Source organism: Ochotona princeps, chromosome 12, assembly GCF_030435755.1.
Source record: "Ochotona princeps isolate mOchPri1 chromosome 12, mOchPri1.hap1, whole genome shotgun sequence".
Lineage (NCBI taxonomy): Eukaryota > Metazoa > Chordata > Mammalia > Lagomorpha > Ochotonidae > Ochotona > Ochotona princeps.
The window spans coordinates 38533374-38556044 of NC_080843.1; positions in this window are offsets into that span (position 1 = coordinate 38533374).

The following is a 22671-nucleotide window of genomic DNA, read 5'->3' on the forward strand; positions in this document are numbered from 1 at the left end:
TTTGAGCCTTTCTCTGAGTTTAGCCATGTTATCTCGCACTAATCCCGTATGATCTGCATAAAAGCAGCATTCTTCTTGGAGTGCCACACATAGTCCTCCCTGTTGTAAGAATAGAATATCTAATCCTCTTCTATTTTGCAGTACTACTTCTGAGAGAGAGGTTAAAGACTTTTCAAGGGCACTAACTGATTCTTCTAATGTTTTTATATCATTGTGCATAGCATTTTGGAGCTGTTTAAATTGACCAGTTTGTATGAGAGCGGTGGTTCCTGTCCCTATTCCTGTCGCAATCCCTCCTACAGTTATGCCTCCGAGTAACAAAGCCAGAGTGAGGGACACTGGTTCTCTCTTGGTTCGAAATCTATTCTCAAAATGGTCAAAAATATATTCGGAACCATGATAAATAATCTTAGGCCATAATTCTATTAAAACACAATAATCAGAAGTCAAATTAAGTATCACAGAAGAGATGCATGGAGTCAATCCAGTATTGCATGCCCAATAGGTTCCATTGGGAGCCATTAAATTATAATTTCCTTTAGTTAATGTTTTAATTTGACTGCATAATGCCTGATGTGTCGTGGGAATAGTTCCTATACAAAGACCTTGTCCGGATACTTCAGACAGAGTTAATTTATGTTGGGGAACAGTAGTACAATTGATGGGTGTAGAGGTGTGATTAGTATAATTTCCTATAATGGCGGTTCCTTCATAATAGGGAGGTCTAGAGATCAAACATAGCCAACAGTCTTGAGTCCGATCTGGGTCTGTGAGATTAAGGGTTGAATAGGCTCCTTGCAATAAATCGAATAATCTGTCCCCTGTTGTGGTTGTCACAACGCGGTTACTGATCTGCGGAGATAATGTGGTAACATTTTGGAACATATTACGAACTTGTGGGACTTGGGGTGCCAATAAAGAGGGTTTTCTCTGTCTAGGAAGGACAGGGTTGGGACCAATAGGTTTTGAGGGGCCCTGGTCCAGACGTAATCTGAGAGTGAAAATGAATCCTTGATCTGTTCCTGACATATAAAATCTCAGACCCCATGTCCTTCCCTTAATCCATTCTGGCAGATCACTTATTTTTCTTCCTTCAGGGGTAAAGGAAATGTTAAGTGGATTACAAGAGAAATCTTCACAATCTCCACCTTTCCACCATTTTTTCCCAGGGTTAAAGAAACAAGTACCGGGTCCTGAGCTGGTCGGAGTATGCTTACTCCGGCTGACTTGTATCCAATCCTTTTTGTTGGGTTTCCAATAGACTGTCCCAGATGTCTCACAACCCCATGCAGCACAAAAATAGGCATCTAGCCCCCCACAAGTGTGTATCTGCGTTTTATCTCTTCCAGTTCCTGGACATACATAAAATGGAAGTTTTTGCAGCTCTACTCGAAAGCGGGGATGGGAGCATCCTGGTATCTTATAAGGTGCCCGATGGCATGGACATAAGCCATACTTGGTCTTAGGGACACATTTAGGTCTTTCTTTTGCAGGATCTATTGAGGGGATGTCCCAATTATTAAGACCGGCAACTAAATCACACACATCAGGGGTTAAATCAGGCCACCAGGTCCCAGGGGGGGCTATTTGGGAGGTTGACCACACAACATCTCCAGTTTGAGAGAGAACTTCCCAAGCCATTGATCGGGAGATATGGGGACTGCTGTGAACTAAGCTAGAATTTAACATCACTCCTATAATAATCAGGGAGCCCCACGGGTTAATCTTATCTTTAGAGGATTTTGAGTGCGTTGGACTTTCCATGTTGTCGTGGCGTTGCTTTCTTCTTCTGAAGAGTGGGCAGCCTTGACGTGGGAGGCGTGGATCCAAGATGAGATGCCGTCTACTTTGAGTGCTGTTGGTGTGGTCAAAAGGACGGTGTAAGGACCCTTCCACCGAGGTTCCAGGTTCTTAGTCTGGTGTCTGCGGACCCACACAGAGTCTCCTATCTGGAAAGGGTGGGGTACCACTGGTTGATCCGTCTGGTCCTTGTAGGCAGCTGCAAGTGGTTTCCAGATTTCCCGCTGTACAAGTTGTAAGGCCTGTAAATGAGCTCGGTGAAATCAATTTCCCAGTGAGTCCCAGGGCGGTGTCCTCGCACTCGAGTTCCTTGTCCTACTTTGGTTTTTCCCGCATTAACTTGTGCACACGCCGTACATTCATCCACTACAGTTTGTAAGATTTTATTTTTCCCTTTTGCCATTTGGAGCGCCTGGGTCAAGGCGATGAGTTCAGCCTTCTGGGCTGAAGTCCCGGATGGAAGGGCCTTAGCCCAGACTACCTCGGTCTCTGTGGTTACTGCTGCTCCGGCTTTTCGTTCTCCATTATCTATGAAGCTGCTCCCGTCCGTATACCAGGTGAAGTCCGCGTCCTGGAGGGGCTGATCCGTTAGGTCTGGTCGTGTTCCGTGTACTTCTGCAAGGATCTGTAGGCAGTCATGCTGTTCTATATCCTCCGGTTGGGGAAGCAGAGTTGCTGGGTTTAAGGCAACAACCGGTCCAAAGTGTATCCGGTCCGTGTCTAGGAGCATAGCTTGATAATGGGTCATACGGGCATTGGAGAGCCAGCGGTCTGGTGGTTGTTTGATTAGGGCCTCAACTGCATGAGGCGCCAAGATAGTCAATGATTGTCCCAAAGTTAATTTGCCAGCATCCTTAGTTAAAACGGCTATAGCTGCCACCATCCGCAAACAAGGTGGCCAGCCAGAGGCAACAGTATCCAGTTTCTTAGAGAGGTAGGCTACAGGTCGCCTCCAGGGCCCCAATCTTTGGGTCAGGACTCCCTTTGCGTAGCCCTGCTTTTCATCCACAAACAATTCAAAGGGCTTCGTGACATCGGGAAGGCCCAAAGCGGGAGAAGTCAGAAGAGCCTGCTTGATATCATCAAAGGCCTGTTGCTGCTCAGACCCCCAGTTAAACGTTGCTCCCTGCTTTGTAAGGGGGTAAAGAGGGGCTGCCATTTCAGCAAACCCAGGAATCCATAGGCGGCAGAAACCCGCGGTCCCCAGGAATTCTCGTAGTTGACGAGAATTCCTTGGGGCGGGAATGTTGGTCACCGCCTGCTTGCGGGCGGCAGTCAGCCACCTCTGTCCATCTTTTAACTGATATCCTAGATATGTGACCTGGGTTTGGCAGAGCTGTGCTTTCTTTGCAGAGGCTCTGTAGCCTAATTGTCCCAAAGTTTGTAACAGGGACTCAGTGCCCTGTCGACAATCTGTTTCGGTGGTTGCTGCCAATAGGAGGTCATCCACATACTGTAAAAGTATTAGAGTCGGATTCTGGACTCTGAAATCTGCGAGGTCCCGATGGAGAGCCTCATCAAACAATGTGGGACTATTTTTGAAGCCTTGAGGTAACCTAGTCCAGGTCAGTTGACCTGAGAGTCCCAAGTCCGGGTCCTTCCATTCAAAAGCAAACAAAGATTGGCTTTGGGGACTAAGTCTGAGACAAAAGAAGGCATCCTTCAAATCTAAAACTGTATACCAAATATGTGTAGGCGGAAGTGTGCTGAGTAAGTTATAGGGATTAGGCACAGTGGGATGAATATCTTCCACTCTCTTATTAACTTCCCTTAAATCTTGCACAGGTCTATAGTCCTCTGTTCCCGGCTTCTTTACTGGAAGAAGCGGGGTATTCCAAGGTGATCGGCAAGGAACTAAAATGCCTTGATCCAGAAGTCTCTTGATATGTGGTCTGATACCCTGATAAGCCTCTTGGGACATTGGGTACTGCTTTATAGAGACCGGAGTCGCAGTGGCTTTCAGTTCAATGATCAGAGGCGGCTGCCGGAGTGCAAGGCCTATCCCTCCGGTTTCCGCCCAAACCATAGGAAATCTCTTTATCCAAGAATCTAAGTTTAAATTTTTTATCTCTGTATTATTTGGCCCCAGAATCTCATATAACCTGTATTCGTCTTCTAATTGGAGGGTGAGGACCTGGAGAGGCGCTCCCTTTGGATCAGTTATTCGAATCCTATTACTCTCAAAATGTATATGCGCCCTTAATTTGGTAAGCAAATCCCGTCCCAATAATGGATAGGGGCAATCAGGAACATGTAGAAAAGAATGAGTCACTTTACCAGTCGCCAGCTGCACTCTTCGGTCAGTCGTCCAATGGTATCTTTTTCCTCCGGTCGCTCCTTGGACCCAAGCCGATCTGTCGCTCAAAGGTCCCGGCGCATGGGTCAACACCGAGTGCTGTGCCCCGGTATCCACCAGGAAGGTGACAGGTTGCCCCCCAACGTTAAGAGTTATCCTGGGCTCAGGGGGGGGCTCCTGGCCCTGACCTCTCTAATCTTCTAGAGTCAGTATGGAAGCCGGGTGCCCTGGTCTTTTAAATCTCTTTAGGTTCTTAGGGCAATCTCTGGCCCAATGTCCTCTCTCCTTGCAATAGGCACATTGATCTTTATCTACTTGGGGGCTCCTCCGATCCCCTCCTCGTCTCTCCTGAGTTTGTCCTGTCACTATGGTGGCTAATAGCCTACTTATTTCCTTGTTTCTTTTGCGATCTCTGACATTCTCTCTCTCTTCAGCTTCACGTCTCAACCTTTCATCACGTTCTTCTGCTTCCTTTTTAAGTCTCTCATCTCTTTCTTCCTGAGTTTCACGCTTATTAAAGATACGTTCTGCCTCTTTAAGTAAATCCTGAATAGAGCTTTCTCTGAGATTATCAAGTCTCTCAAGTTTCTTTCTAATGTCTGGAGCTGATTGCCAGATGAAGGACATGGCCACATTGGTGGCTTGCCCTGGATCTTCTGGGTTATATGGGGTGTATATACGGTAGGCCTCTTTTAGCCGCTCAAGAAATGCCGAGGGAGTTTCCTCGGACCCCTGTACTACCTGCTTGATCTGAGCCAGATTGGTGGGGCGCCGTGCCGCCCCATGGAGACCCGCTATGAGCAACTGGCGATAGAGACGCAGGTGGTTCCTACCTTCATCCGTAGTAAAATCCCAATTGGGCCGCTCCAAAGGAAAGGCTGCATCAATCTCATTGGGTAATTGGGTGGGGCGGCCATTGTCTCCTAGAACATTTTTCCTGGCCTCCAGGAAAACCCGTTGTTTTTCCTCGGTCGTCAATAATGTCTGTAGTAACTGTTGACAATCATCCCAAGTGGGTTGGTGTGTCACTAAAATAGACTCAATCAAAGAGGTTAGCATAGAGGGATCCTTGCTAAAGGGGGGATTGTTATGTTTCCAATTGTATAAATCAGAGGCAGAAAACGGCCAGTACTGGAGCCGATCATTGGGACCGGCCCGCAGAGGGAGGGCACGGGAAGTGGAGTCAGGAGGTTGTTCCCGACGCCCTCGTAGCCGCCCTGCCATCGGGGAAGGTGCAGGAGCGGCGGCTGGGGTCTCTTCCGGTTCAGCTTCTGCCGCTTGTTGATCTCGATATGGTGGGGGTTCCTCAGCCAGCAGGTCCATTACTAGATCTTCTCCTGGGGGTAAGACCTTAACTTTGGGTGATTTTTCCTTTGCATTTTGAATCTGTGTGGGTTTGACAAGGGTTGGGTAGAGTGAAGACTGAGAGGGGCGCCCAAGGGTTGGAAGGGGAGGAGGAGCAGAGGGGATGGGGGTAGAGGGTGGTTTAAGAGTAATAAAAGGCCTGACCCACAGAGGTGGAGCATGAATGAGGGCCTCCCAGGTAATTATATAGGCCACTTGGTCTGGATGACCATGGGGACCAGGATTCATCACTTTGTGTTTGACCTGTGAAATAATGTTAGGATTAAAGGTTCCATCTCTTGGCCAGCCAACGTTGAAGGTTGGCCACTCTGAGGAGCAAAGGGTAATCCATTTTTTCTTGCGGACATCTACTGACTGATTGTTAGCCATGTCCTGGATATCTCGCCAATGCTGTAAAGTAAGACTAAGTGGGGTGGTAATAGATTGTCCCATTATCTCGACAGACGAAACACTGAACACAAAAACCACAAACAATAGGCCGGCACTGAAACAAAACAACTTCGCAGCGCGGCTTCGGTGCCAAACCGAAAGCAAAAACTCAAATGGAGATCGTGATGAGAGTCCGGATCTCTCGTCTCCCAAACGAACCGTGTACCCTTCAGACAGTGGGGGAGCCCCAAAGAGTCCTATTCGGGTCAGGTTCACAAAATTCAAATGAGCCAGAAACCTGACTCCAAATGTCCCCGGAACGTCTTCCAGGGTTGCGGTCGGGAGTCCGAGCCCGTCGGCTCCTCCACGGGTCCGCCAAGTACAAAGCGACACGGCCGGGTCGTACAAACGCAAGCGCGAAATTTCAACACAAACACAAAGACAAGGACATGAACAAATTTCAAGCGCTGGCCAGCTTACCTCCCGGAGGTGGGTCGGTGGTCCTTGGGCAGGGGTCTCTGATCCCGGACGAGCCCCCAAATGAAAGACCCCCGATATGGGTGTCCCTCCTTTGGAGAGGCCCCTCCCAAGGAACAACGAGACCACTTGTGCGGATGCAAACAGCAAGAGGTTTATTCAGATACACAGGTACCTGGGGCAACAAAGTCTCTTGGAAGACTTGCGCGCCCTAGGTTGGGGTCTGGGGGTTTTTATGGGGTTCAGGAGCAGAAGCGCAATTACAGAAGCAAGAAGCATAGTTACAGGACTCTGATTGGTGGACTCCTATAAGGCCAGGGTCATGATGATGGCAATTTTATTTTAGTACCGGGGATTTTTAATAATGACTAGTTTAGCCTTGAGTTGGTTCCCTATCTCTGATAACAGCTGAGTTGGCGCTGAGTTAGCTCTCTTTCCTAATATTTCTGCCTTATTTGGGGGCCAGATGTTTGGCCACGGATATGAGGCAAGCTTGCCCTGTCCTTGTCCGCTTCCTTTCCAGAGATCCTGTCATTCTTAGTTTTAAGCCTTGCAAAATGGCGTTGCTGCTGCTAAAGCTCATGCTTTTTGGTGAGGGTCTTTCAGCTTGAATACATTTCTTTGCCATCACCTATATTTAGAGTTGTTTCCTCTTCGATTGTACATACCTAAACCATAGCAACAGTCACACTGTATTTTATACTTCATGTTGATTAAAATGACTGTTTGAGCAGAGCTTCTTTCTGTATCTCTTTCTCTATTTCTCTCTGTTCCCCTCTCCTCACACACCAGCACCACCTGAGGAGTACCAATTTCCAATATCAAGATTGTACCCTCATACTCTGTCAGCCCCATGTCCTAGGTTTCCCAACTGTGTGTCAATTATTCTACTCTATGATTGTGACTATTTGAAAGTTGGCTGATTTAGAAAGTGAACAATATATAAACATAAAGAACATGAAGCACTTTTGACATTTTTATGTTATGTTTTCTAAGCAAGACTGTGATCCTCAAAACCAGCAGGGACTTTCTACTAGCAGAACAACAATTAGCCAAGACATCCTAAATTAGAATTCAGCATTTCTTTCTCCACAGAAGGAATGACGGGTAGACATTATAACTAGATTAAAATATTTTATTAGAATTTCAATAAATTATGGGACAGGCTGCAAAACTACAATTTCAGTAATGTTTTAAAAAATGTTATAATGCCAATAAGGTACAGCAAGTTCAAATTCTTAAAGTTTTGGTCATTTTGTCCTTTATCAAGAGTAAAAAAACCAGAAACAATTCCAACAGCAAAGCAAAATCAACTATCAATCCTGAGTAGTTTAGTATCAAATCACCAATATATATATTAGTCTTTCATTTTTGCAGGTAACTACACCATTCTAATTGGAAGGCCCTCATGTATTTCTCTGTTAGTAAAATGTATTTAAAGATGTTACATGAAGTACAGAGTTACAAATAAAATATGATATATAAGAAGTTTTCAAAAGTTTATGAACGGGCCCGACATGGTGTCCTCACCTTGAACGAGCTAGGATCCCATATGAGCACCGGTTCTAATCCCAGCAGCTCTGCTTCCCATCCAACTCCCTGCGTATGGCTTGGGAAGGCAGTTGAGGACAACCCGAAGCCTTGGTACCCTGCAACTGCATGGGAGACCTGGAAGAAATTCCTGGATCCTGGCTTCAGATCTGTGCAGCACAGGCAGTGGTGGTCACCTGGGGAGTGAACCATTGGATGGACGATCTTCCTCTCTGTCTCTCCTTCTCTCTGCATATCTGACTTTGTGGTAAAAATAAATAATTTTTTAAAAGAAAAAAAATGTTATAATGCGTGCTGTCACTTAAAACCAAGGATTTATAATGTGTCCTTAGTAACTGTATTGATGTCTCTTGTTCTTTACATAAAGTAGGACTAATTCTTTTTGTATTCAGTATTATAAATTGGACACCAATTGTTTTATGATTTTAATACTCATGATATATAACTGAATTTCTTCACTTTAGGAAATTCTTATGTGATGTCTATCAGGACATGCCTCCTCCTGCTCCCAACTACTGACATGCAGTAACTCATTCCTCCTTCTATAATATTACTTCGGAATTTTGTGTAAGTAGAAGTATACAGTCAATAAGTATGTCTCTTGAACCTTGCTTCTTTTATGTATTTGAGATTTACACCTGATGTGTTTAACACTAAAGTCTACTCTAACGCTGAATAACTATCAGAGTTTGCTTATCTGTTCAACAATGAAGGACACTTGGGTTACCTTCAGCTTGGAGATATTATAAATAAAGGTGCTCTTAACATGAATGCTCAATTTTTACATAAACATAAATTTTCATTGCCCTTGAGTGAAATTGCTGGGTCATTTGGTAAGTACATGTTTAACTTCGTAAGCAATTGCCAAAAATGTTTTCCAAAGTGACTTTGACATATTGCATTCTTACCAGCAATATGTGAGAATTACGGTTGTTCCTATCCTTGAAAGAATCTGATATCATCAATCTTTTTTAATTCTAGCCACTCTATGGGTAGGCAGTTGTATTTCATCATAATTTGCATTTGTATCTTCCTCAGTGACTAATGGTATTGAGATTCTTTATATGTGCTCATCTGTCTCCTGTGACTGTTTTTTTTATACATTTGTTCATTTTAAAAAATAGGTTGATTTTAATTGTTGATTTTTCAAAGATATTTATATATTCTTGGTACAAGTCTTTTGCCACATACTTGTGTGCTAAGAGACGCTTTCTTAACTGTGGCTTGTTCATTATTCAAACAGTGGTTTTTGCACAGCAGATTTTTAAAAAGGATTTACTTATTTTTATTGGAAAAGCAGATATTCAGAGAGGGGGAGAGACAGAGAGGAAGATCTTTTCTTTGCTGATTCATTCCACAAGCAGTTGCAATGGCTGGAGCTGTGCTGATCAGAAGTCAGGAGAAAGGAGATTCTTTTGAATCTCCCACGCGGGGTGCAGGGTCCTAAGGCTTCAAGCATCCTGGACTGGTTTCCCAGGTCACTAGCAGGGAGCTGGATGTGGAGCAGGGCTGTCGGGATTAGAACCAGCGCCCATATGGGATCGTGGCGCATCGAAGACAGGACTTTAGCCACTAGACTATCGTGGCGGGCCCCATGATTTTGTAGTTTTATCTGTAATATATTTGCACTTAGTTATACATACATGTTTTCATATTTCTAAATGTATGTTTTTGTTCGTTAATTTAAGGGGAAAATGCTTAAAGACAGTTCGAACACGTAATTGTTAGTATAGTCAGAGTTGTTGCCAAGAAGGTTGTGACATAAAATGTTTTTCCAAATGAGCTCTGCAAAGTAATACCCTTCAGCTTAAAAAAGCTGGAATAAAGTAACATTTTTTTCAGTTTCCACTTGGATTTTTTAAAGTTGTGTCTTGACTATATCTTTTTGAGAATATTACACACATTTCATATTTTACTAGTCATAGAAGAGATAACTCGTATGCCACATTAACCATACTAACTAGCTTCATCCTGTGACATAATGATTGGAAACATATTTATGTATCACAAATGTTCTCTCTTTTTGCACCCTTAAATATTTAAAGACCTCTACAAAGAGGTCTACAAAATTGGTATTAAGATGGTCTACTTTCACCCGTGCAGTCTTCCTTCCTTTTTACAAATTTTTAGGTCATACCAATAACTGGAATTTTTATTACAATCAAGTTATTTGGAAAATTTAAGCTCTTAGCCAAACTAACCCATACTAGTCTCGAAATGAGGAAGCAACGGTAATTCTCTGTGACTTGTTACAGGTAGCAATGCAAACAATTTCTTTTCAACTATTTTTCATTTGAATCTCTTAGGAAAAAAATTGGCTTTACCATAGAGGAAATTCATATTTCTGAACAATATTGATGATCTAGAAGCACATCTTTGGGAATCAGAAAAAATTGTAAGACCGTCTGGTAAGTATTTTGAAATGATTTTCAAGAGGTTATGCAATTATGAACACAGTTAAATTTTAGACGTGACTTAGAAATGTATTAAAATCAACATTCTATTAGAATTATTATCATTGTTTATTAACAATGTGGGAGTTAATTGGTATGACCTAAAGGGCAAAATATGCATATTAGTCAAATGTTATTTTAAGATATGATAGAAGAAACATGCTTCACTATTTCATGACTAGGTGAGATGACCTTTTTTTTCTCTACTTAATCAAAATATAAATGATTAATATATCACAATTTAAATGCTCTAATAAAAATAAAACTTTAAAGGATGAACAATATTTATATCCTAATTTTGTTGTACCTCATTTTCATGCTCTAACTTTAGGAAATAGCATCTGCTCTTTATTCATTTGAAATCTAGTATATGTTTTCAGGATAAATCAAAGTATGTAATCTGCCAACTTATTGTTACTTTTGTTAGTAGTATGTAACAAGTTGAAGGATTTCTAGAAAAATCTAAGCATAAAATGACTTAGCTCACTGTTGAGTTTCTCAGAATTTGCTTTCATTGTTTAGCAAGACATTCCTGATGAATGAAATAGGTCACCGGTTGGCACATGTGTTGGTTGAAGCTGATCTCTTCATGAGTTCTGCACTTGGAGTACAACTGTATGGGTTCCTTGTACTTTTTTGCCTACTCCACTTACTTCAATACTGCTGGACTTCCCTTTGACAACTTGCAAGAAAGCTTAACTTCTGCACAGACTTCATTTCTTATTCTTTCTAGTAGATTTCTCCTTTTCAATATGCTTTGATATATAGTCTACAGAGTAAAGTTTCAAATTCAAAAGCACCATTTCTACTTTGGGGCTCATATCTTCTTTTCATGTGATATGATAATGAGACTTTGATTTTATTCAGTATGCTGTGAATACCAGCTTAGCCACTACATTTCTCATAATTTATTTTTGAAATACTATTGATATAAAGAAGTACTGCTGTAGTACCCTAAAATGATCTTGAACGCTTAAAATACTTTGTCTACAGCTAAATTAAAATAAGAGGCATATGGGATAAATGAGTCTTCAACATAGTTTTTTAAAACCGTAGGAGCATTTTCTTGGAACAGAGTTCTGCCAAGTGTAGCACATTGAGAGAAAGTTGATTTGTCACATGCTTCTCAATTAAAATTTTTTTTTCAATTCTCTTAAATGAGAGAGCAACAGATGTGAGCAAGCTTATCAGTAGAATTACTGTAGACAATGTACCTAAAAAAGTTTAATAAAATCCTGGAGCTTTAGAAAATATGTTTAGTCTGACATCCTTGTTCTTATGTATTATATGCATATAAAGTCACAAATATATTATGCAGATACCAGAAAATATTAATTTATTTTTTAGCTTTTTAAAATAAAAAATCAATATAAAACTTATTTCAATATCAAAATATTATCTAAAAATATCTCTAATGTATTAGATAATTAAAACTTTTTCAAGATATAATCTTTTAGAATGCTGATTTTTAAACTTATTTTTGGTAAGCTCCAGAACAAAGTGAAAATAAACAAATAAGTCAGATTGACTTGATTTAAGAATGGCCTTGGTTTTCATTTTACATAGATGTGGTTCGCTGAAACACTCCAATTTCATGGTAATACAGTTTCATTGTGTTGCCACTGTGTAATGTACACACACTCCTGTCAGTAATTAGGTTCTAGAAACCTTTTAGATAAATTTAGATTTTTTTTTTAGATAATGCAGAACCTACTGACCTAATGACCCATCTTACTGTTTAGGTGATGGCACATTCATTTATCCATATGCATATACTCAAACAACCACAGGACTGATTATTTAATACACCTTTTAAGAAAAATGGAGATGACGAATTCCAGAATGAAAATAAACCATTTCATTTTAGTTAATGTTATGATATATATTTTTCTAGCATTTGTAACTGCCGTAAAACATATGTTAACTCACTAATAAAACCTGAGTGATGGTTTATCTGTCACCTCTTTGTACGTTAGGAAGTGGTGTACAAGTTATTATCTCAAGAACAGTTGTTCCCATCTCCGGTGCAGATCCATATCATTCTCAGATTTACATTCTGATGCAGAATCAAGAAATGCTCCTGGAATCCATGAAGTGTGTTGATTATACCAAGCTCTTTGAAACGATGGGTGAGAGAGCCAAACAGATTTGTGCAGCCGCATGTTGGGTCCCTTGAGCATATCTTGTCTGGTTAATGTTTTTGTCACTTATATGATAACCTTAAAATTGCTTTTTTACACTAAGTGGTATTCCCTAAACCTTAGTGATATGGAAATTTTCAAACAAAGCCAAATAGCAGAGGCAATTTTGTATTATTTATAGAAATAATGGTGATCTTTTCAGAGAAACAAGTAGAAATTCTATTTCAAGACTGAATTGAATAGTTCTATCTTATCAGTTTTACAAAATTATACATATACCCTTCATTTTCTTTGAATAGCATCTGAAGCATAGCAAATGGAATAGGAAGTAACCCCATGTCTTTTCTCTGTAAATGTAGAGTGAGAGAATCCCTGGATCATCTTCATGTTCACAACTGCTTCTAGGCTCTACATAGAACAAATGAGAGTGACCTTCTCCATGTATGCATTGCATTGAAATGTGCAAATATATTCAGCCACGTTTTCCTTTGTTACAGGTATCTTAAAAAGAGTGACCACTACCTGTGGTTTGGAATACTTTAATATGTTCCTATAAGCTCAGAAATAAGGCAAATAGAACACAGACACAATAAATTGGAATTTTGAACTCATACTATTTCCTTCTTCTTTGTTTAGATTTTATTGGCTACTGTATGGCAGTGTGGGATAGCTATTCTGTGTTACAAAAAAAAAAAAAAAAAAAAAAAACTGGGTACTTCCTGGTTTAGATTTGCTGTTTCATTGGCTTTGCAAACTTGAACAAACCACCACATATGTTTTTACATCTCTAATTGATTGCAATCATACTAGTCAGAGCATTTAATTGCTGTGAGAAATAGGAGCATGTAATGAGTTTATAAAACTTGTTGAGATGTTATCAATTGTTATTGTAAGAATCTTGAAGCAACAATTTCATGCAGAAAAACAATGAAAATAACACTGAATATTGGGCATGAACTTTCATGTTTCAGAATCTGTTGGGCAGGATTTTAAGAGGGAATTTCTTGTGTAAGATGAAGAGCTTCATTTCACCAAGTGGGGACATTTTCCACCCTTGGAAACCAGGAACTCTTAGAAAGTTACCCATTAATTGGGAAAACATCAACTCACTGGAAATCTATACCACAAGTCAGACCCATCGGAGAGACAAATCTAATCCCTTTGCCTGAAAAATAGCCTACAGCAGTTTGCTAGACTTGTTTCCTTGCATTTGGAAGAATGGTTTGGCTTGGCAATCAATGCCCTACTGCCACCAAAGACCTTGACATTATGATTTTTCTGTAAAGCAATAAAGAGGATTCGAGCCAAAGCAGATAGTCTGTATTATGTAACAACTTGTGATTTTACTTGTCACTGAGTTTATGGTGCTGAGAGCATATCATCTATTTTTGCTGAGGATTCTTTCTAAAACATTAATTGACAGGGTGAAGGACACAAAATCTTAATTTTTGTATATTTTTCCCATACAAAGTCTTATGTACGCAGGGAAAAAAAAGCATGTGCTCTCAAATTCAAGGCATAGAGTGTATGTTACATGGCCCACGTGACACTTTATCATTTACCCATGAAATTTGCACTCATCATTTCTCTTGTCTTTGACAATAAGATTACAGGCTAGCAATAGAATTCATTTTAAAAATCGGCATGTGTCCCAGTGTTGTGATGCAAGGGACTGGGATGCTACCTGGGACACAGGCGTTCCTGTCAGTGAGAGTCTTGGTTCAGGTCTAACTGATCTATTCTGATTCCACTCTCTGCTAAGGGGCCTAGGAAGACCCATGTGCATGGTTTCTGCTGTCAACTACATGAGAACTCTTGATGGAGCTCTGGGTTGTGGCTTTGGAATAGCCCAGCACTGGCTATTGCAGCCATTCGGGGAATGAACCAGCATAGGATAGATTCCTTTATCTCTGTCACTTACTCTCTCACTGCAGTTCTGGTTTATCTAAAACAGATAAATACCTAAGAAATCTCACCCAATAGCTCTAATTTAGGCATGAGCTTATTTGCTGAGAATTTTTAGATATCCTTCAGCAATTCAAGAAAATATCTCTATGCATGAATCCAAAGTTTGTGAGACATAGCTAATGTGGCATTGGCAGCACAGTTTCCATAATTTCTCAGACAGACAGTGAATATCCCCAGGATATTGTGAAATACAGTCACATAAATGACCATAAAAGCACCATAAAGAACTTGTGTTTTTTTTTCCATTTTTCTAAGACTAAAAAACAAGCAAGCAAGTCCCCCATTAGATTAGTATGTTAAATTGACAATTTGGATGTATTTGAGTCCTGTGTCTGTATTTGTACTTGAGTCCTGATCCAGCTTCCTGCTAATACATATCCTGAGGAGCAGTCTATGATAGCTCATTTGCTTGGTCCCTGACAGCCACCTGGGAGACATGGATGGAAGGTCTGGTTGTTGGATTCAGCAGCCCATGCTTTTGCAGGCATTTTCAGAATGAATCAGCAGATAAAAGTTTTCTTTTACTGCCCTTCCCTCTAACTTTATAATTTTGCCTTCCTTTTCTGTTTAAGAGTTATTGATTTTTATTGGAAAGATTTACAGAGATAGAAGGATATCCAGAGAGAGAGAGAGAAAGAGGGGATTGCTCTTCCATCAGATATTTCATTCCTAATACAGCCACAACAGCTGGAATTGGATCGGTTTAATGTTAGGAATTTCCTCCAAGTCTCCCACATGTGTAGTTTCCCCAATACGTGTGGAATCATTTTCTGCTTTTCCAGGATACTATCAGGGAGGTGAATTAGAAATGGAGCAGCAGGGCCCGGCGGCGTGGCCTAGCGGCTAAAATCCTCGCCTTGAAAGCCCCAGGATCCCATATGGGCGCCGGTTCTAATCCCGGCAGCTCCACTTCCCATCCAGCTCCCTGCTTGTGGCCTGGGAAAGCAGTCGAGGACGGCCCAATGCATTGGGACCCTGCACCCGCGTGGGAGACCTGGAAGAGGTTCCAGGTTCCCGGCTTCGGATCGGCGCGCATCGGCCAGTTGCGGCTCACTTGGGGAGTGAATCATCGGACGGAAGATCTTCCTCCCTGTCTCTCCTCCTCTGTGTATATCTGGCTGTAATAAAATGAATAAATCTTTAAAAAAAAAAAAAGAAAAAAGAAATGGAGCAGCAAGGAGTTGAACTGGAACTCACGTGGGTTGTTAGTGGCCCAGGTGGTGGCTTCCACTACTACATTATGGTGCTGGACCTTACTTTTCAAATAAATACATCTCTCAAAAAAAAAAAAAAAAAAAAGAAATGATATGTGTAATTTATAAATTTAGGCTTTTCAGTGTACATTGAAAGCAGTCATGTCTACCAAAATCAACGTAATATGTCTTTCCTTTAGCTAATTCTGTGTAGTATGAAACATTTACTATAGAGCAAAAGACATTAATATATGACCTATGTATTCCTGAATATATAGTTTATAAATGGTGTGTAATACAATGTTAATGCATGTATAAAACTGCTACAGTTTTATTTAAACTCATTGCTTACAAGAGAAATTTATAAATTATTTCATGTGATTTGACTATATTTTGTATTTCTTTCCTCCAAAATTGAAGATCACGTTTATGGCAATATTTGTGAGATTGTGCTGTGGACTGCACTCTACAATGGCCAGGATTAGGCCAGTCCAAAACCAGGAGCTTCTTCTGAAATCTCTCACGTGAGTGAGAGAGGATCGGCACTTGGGACATCCTTCGCTCTTTTCCCAAGTGAATTATAAGGAGCTGAGTTGAAAATGGAGCAATTGGGATGTGAAACAGCCTCCAGCAATACAGGTACTGGTATGTAGTAATGCTGGCCCTGGCTACTCTGTTTTTATCCAGCTTCCTTCTAATGCACTTTCTGTAACCATGTTCATGTCATGCTGGTTGCCACAATAGCAAATAGAAATTATTCTTTCGAAAACATCGGCTATTTTCTTCACCCATTCCCGCACCCCCGCCGCAGGTTGTTTCTTCTGCTGTTGTTGAATTTCTGAAGTTCTTTGAAAATTCTGGACACTATTCTCCCATTTTTTTGTGTAGTGTGCAGAGATTTTCTTCCAATTTGTTGGTTGGTTCTTCATTTTGTTGGTCATTTCTTTTGCTGTACAGAAGCTTCTTAGTGGGTCTGGCAATAGCTCAGTGGCTAACACCTTGCTTTGCCTTGCACACACCAGAATCCCATGTTGACACCGATTTATGTCCTGGCTTCATCCTGGTAGAAAATGTGGGGGAGGCTCCTGGCTTCGGATCGGCTCAGTACCATCTGTTGAGGCCATTTGGGAAGTAAAACAGTAGACAAAAGATCTTTCTCTCTGTAACTCCTTCTCTTTGTAAATCTGCCTTTCCAAGAAAAATAAATAAATATGAAAAAAAGCTTCTTAATTTGCTTGTTTAGATACAGTCCCATTCGCTTATTTTTGCTTTGATTACCTGTGCTTTTGTGACTTTACCAAGAGGTCTTTACTAGTGTCTGTATCTTACATAGTGTTTCTTTTGTTTTCTTATAATATTTTGAAGTTTTGGGATGCAGATTTAGGTCCTTGACCCATTTAAAGCTGGTTATTAGATGAGGATACAGGTCGGTGTCTTACTTCTCACTTCTGCCGGCTGTTACCCTATTGTCCCAGCAGCATCTATTAAAGACAACAACCTTTTCCTTGGATTGCGTTCTGAATTTTCCATTCTGCTCCGTTCTTCTCTCTTTATGGATGAGCAAGCACCATGCTGTTTGGATGACGCCTGCCCTCTAGCTTGATTTTTATCGTCAGCCCCTCACTGAGATATTAGGTGGGAAATTAAGTAATAAGTGGGAAAATTTAACTACTTTTTAAAATTATACTCCTTAATTCTCCAATAATAATGCATTTGAAAGAATTATGTGAAACCTATTTGTTTTCTAACACATAGTTTAGGTATTGTGGTGATTCTAGATTACATCAACAGAATCAAAGATTGTAGTTTTCAAATATTGGAAGATAGCTTCACAATTGTTTGAACTTTCTGACTAAAAGGGCATGTGACATTATCAGTTTCAAATATGCACACATAAATATTTGGAAATGTCATAAAAAACCTTTAAGTAGAAAAATACTTACAAAATTTTTAATTTGGGGATAACTTCAAATTTGCAAAACAAAAATTTTGGATTTGTACAATTCATTCTCATATACTCCACATTGAGCTTCTTTACTGTTGACATCCCACATTAGCATATTGCATTATTTTGGCTAATGAATCACACACAATGATTCTCCTATTTTTCAAGCCAAATTTTCTTTATTCCTTCCATCTCTCCCTTCCAGGATTCTTTGAAAATACAAGATTTTTTTTTTCCTTCAAAGTTAACACTTGAATATATACAGTGTAACTTCTGATATTTTTCTCTAAAACTTAGCAAAGAATGTAATTTAGGAAACATAATTGACAAGCTAGATCTCAAAATTTTAGGCAAAACGCACTTATTATTTAAGAATAACGAATCCTCTTTCTTCTGTTTGGAGGCAAGGAGTCTTCTTGACATATCTGTTTTCCTTGACTCAAATCAGATACTTTTTTTTTGCTATTCTAGAGGAGTTAATGAATTTTTCTCCTTATTGCTGAATTTGACAACTTATCCTTAGCTCTTGCCAATACTACATTATATTTCTGAGTACTCTTGCTGAGTAGTTGGATTTGCAATGATATTATCTTGGAGTTGGAAAGATTATAAAGTTCTCTGGGGAATTATAGTGAAAAAAAACAGAAAAACAATCTACTTTAAATGATATATTTTTCCTGTTTTGGAAAAAGAAGAGACATGGTAGTTTGTCTTTTCATGTTATAAAATAAGGCGATACGTGATTTAATATGCTTGCTATTTAGTTGTCAATCATTACTGATGCTGACAAAGATCATCAGAAAGTGATATTTATTAGCATGCACCTTTTTTCTCTGCTATTCAGAAATCTTGATCTGCACTCACATTATGAGCTGATATTTGTGAAAGATAATGATTTGTTTTTTCATGTCTTCTATAATCACTGTAAAATCTGCTTGTCACTGCAAGCTAAGGTCAGCCAGCACTCGCCGTCTTATTATAATTGACAACTACATCTTGGTTTGAACTCCAATTCAATTTATACAGGTTTTCCCTTACACATTTTTTTCTCATATATTAGGTAAATAGAATGCTCACACAGCCTTTAATCAGTCAAAGGGCAGGTGGATGTTTTGTTGTACAAGCGCTCTCCAAATAGCTTGGCGCACAGCTCTGCCTCAGTAATAAGTACTCTGATTCCCTTGGGCAATCACTATGTTTCATTGAAGAAGGGGCAATAGCTTCAACACTTTGTATGTCAGGAAATTCATTACATAGGTGTGTTAGCAATTAGTGTGAAATTCTTCCCCTAGAATAACCACAGATGAATAATTATAGAGGTTCTCCTAAGCTATTTGGATTCTGATGTTTCAAAAAGGGCATGCATAACTGTTTGCACCAGTTTGCCTCTCAAATGAGCTAAATTATCACCACCTACATATACCACAATGGTCTGTTGCTCTAGTACTGTTTTCTTGACTCGACTCTGGATTTTTGTTTTCTTAATACATTCTGTCTATAACTTCTGATCTATAACATGGAAACTGCTTCATCTCTATACTATCCATTCTGCTTTAGCTTCTTGCTAATACCCAGATTTTCTCTCAAACACACATATAAATATATATGTGTGTATGTATATATACATACACACATATATACACATATGTATATATACATAAATATATGTGTGTATGTATATATATACACATACACACATATATATTTAAAATTCTTGTAAGAACCTCAATTTTGTCTTATTTTGGGAGTCCACATTTTGTTTTCAGTCACCTTCTTTTCCCTTAAAGATCAGCATAGTCATTTGCAGGCACGTAGTTTAGGGTTTTTTTCTTGTATGGTATGAATCAGCTAACGTTTAATGAGGGGAGTTCAGTTTCTATGAAAATAATTGAAAAACAAAGATTATTATTAATTTCACCAGCTGTAAACTCAGATTGTGAGTCTAAAAACTGATACCCACTGTTGAATCCCTTCTTATTCAAGTCATGGCAGCATAACCATGTTAGTAAACATAAAACAAAAATACTTAAAGTGAAGATTTTATTAAGGTCTCGTATGAGATGTATAAGGATTACCACAGTGATTGCAATGCGAGAGATTGGGCTTGAATCTGCATACAACATGGGTGAGTGTGAATTTATAGCATAGGAACATTGAGGCAGTGAGTGGATATAAAAAAAATCAGAAACATCAAGGCTTATTGCTTGGATATGAACTAGGCATCTATTTAAAGTGCGATCTCAGGTGCAATTATCTCTAAAAACTAAGCCAAAATGTCTTTTTCATCAATTTTCTGAATATTTTAAAATATCACGTTTCACATCTTCCCAACCTTACTACAAAGAAAAAAAATATAAGAAAATATCTTAATTGTGAATACTTATCTTGATTCGATAAATTTTTGTTTACTAAATTACATTTAAAGTTTATTAAGCAATTTGCATGCCCAGTTCTTTTGAAACACACAAAACCATCAGAAAATATAACAGCTGGTTTGAAATTTCCAAAGTAATTGTTTCAATTTAAAAATTGGAACCATAAAGCTTTTAGAGAAGAGTTCTGAAAACATTGTGTCTATCCAGGGAAGATGGACAGTAATGGCATGTGCCTGTGTTTTTGGGTACTTTTGATAGGCACCATTGTAATTGCCAACTATGCCATTATGAAATTAGGATGCTGTTGAGTAGACAGAGTTTCGTTTTGTCCATGCTACCTTATCTCTGTGCTCCCATGTCTTTGTCTTTGTTCAGTACTTGTGTCACTTAACCAACTAGTCTGACTGCTTGGTAAGCTGCCTGCCCACAAGCCTGACTTATAATATATTATATATTTTCCATTGACTTTCTGAAGACCTCTTGTAACAAAGAACTAAAGAGAATGAAACAAGAAACAGGTGAAGTAAAACTAAATGTCCTACTGATGTCAATGTGATTTTCAAGTTACAAGTAAACTGTAAGAACAGATATTGTTCAAAGAATGATTTGGAATTCTCCTAAAAGTAATCATGAAATATATTAACCATGGAAAAAAGTCAATATAAAATTTTAGCATCAGATCCTACAATTAATTACATTAACATCTCCAGAAGAAGAAAACTGCTTTGTACTGTGAGACAAGTACATGCTTTAGAGGGGCATTAGAAAAATTAAAAGAATATAAGAATCTGAAGGGGCCCGGTGGCGTGGCCTGGCAGCTGAAGTTCTCACTTTGAACACGCCGGGATCTCATATGGGCGCCGGTTCTAATCCCGGCAGCTCCACTTCCCATCCAACTCCCTGCTTGTGGCCTGGGAAAGCAGTCGAGGATGGCCCAGAGTACTTGGACCCTGCACCTGTGTGGGAGACCTCGAGGAAGTTCCTGGCTCCTGGCTTCGGATCAGCACAGCACCAGCCGTTGTGGTCACTTGGAGAGTGAACCATCGATGGAAGATCTTCCTCTCTGTCTCTCCTCCTTTCTGTGTATCTGACTTTGTAATAATAATAAATAAATCTTTAATAATCTGAAGAAAATCCTCTTTAGGACTATTTATAAATTGTGTCTTATAAATTATTTATTATAAGTAAAAAATAACCAGAGATCTGAATTATTGTTGTGTTTTATATATGTAATTCTCCTCAGCATGCAATTACATTCCATTTGTGTTATGGTAATCCTTTTACTGACTTATAGATCCTAACGGAGTACTAAACTGTATGATATCAGATACATGTCTATTTATCTTTGAATTTTACCAAAAGTTAAATATACACTGTGTGGACTTGCTCATTGCACTGGAATTACAATCACAAGGGGATAGATATATCCTTTACACTTACCGAATTTGGGTCATTAAATTCTGAAATAAAAATATGCTGTTTCTTACCAATAAGATAAAAACTTGGCTTTAACGGAAGATCAATACCAAAAGTTGTTATTTGAAACAAAATTTAAGAGCACAGTATAATGTGTGAACATTGATTAGACCTTTCACAGACTAGATGTTGAAGGAGACAGGCTTAAAAATAGAAACTTACGTTTAAGGTTGTTCAGAAACATCAGGAAAATCAGTACAGACAAGCATGACACTGATGCATAAAGAATCGCAATGAAAGAACAAAATGTGACCCTCTTTTTTTTTTAATTATTTATTATTTAACTTCAGTAATTACATTGTATTATGTGACACAGTTACATAGATACTTGGGTTCTCCCCACCCCTCCCCAAACCCTCCCACCATGGTGGATTCCTCCACCTTGTTGCATAACCACAGCTCAAGTTCAGTTGAGATTTCCCCATTGCAAGCGTATACCAAACATAGAGTCCAGCATCTTATTGTCCCGTCAAGTTCAACGGCTTCTTAGGTATACCCTCTCTGGTCTGATGACAGAGCCAGCAGAGTATCATCCCAGTCAATTGAAAGCTCCAACATACCATCAGCAAAAATTTACATCATTATGGAATTAATTGACATAGTAATGAGTAACCAATATGTTAAAAGTAAATGCGGGTTCCCAGCCACCTTCTGTGACCACCTCACCTATACTTCAATTTTAGTTTATACACAACATATAACATTCAAAACATAACATGTTATACATAACATCATATCATCTTAAATTAAGGCAAACATGTGGTATTTAACCTTTTGGGATTGGCTCATTTCCCTTAGCATTATGGTTTCCAGTTTGGCCCATTTGGCCACAAAGAACTGCATTTTGTTTTTTTTAATAGCTGAGTAGTATTCCATGGAGTAGATGAACCATAGCTTTCTTATCCAATCCTCTGTTGATGGGCATTTTGGTTGTTTCCATGTTTTTGCAATTACTGATTGTGCTGCTATGAACATAGGAGTGCATGTTGGTTTCTCATAGAACAAGTGTTCTGGATATATTCCTAGGAGTGCTATTGCTGGATCATACGGTATGTTGAATTTGAGTTGTTTGAATATTCTCCATACTGATTTCCATAGAGGCTGTACCAGCCTGCAGCCCCACCAGCAGTGGAGTAGGGTTCCCTTTTCCCCGCAACCTCACCAACAAGTGTCGTTGGTGCTTTTATTCATGTGGGCCAGTCTTACTGGCGTTAGGTGGTACCTCATTGATGTTTTAATTTGGATTTCCCTTATTGCCAGGG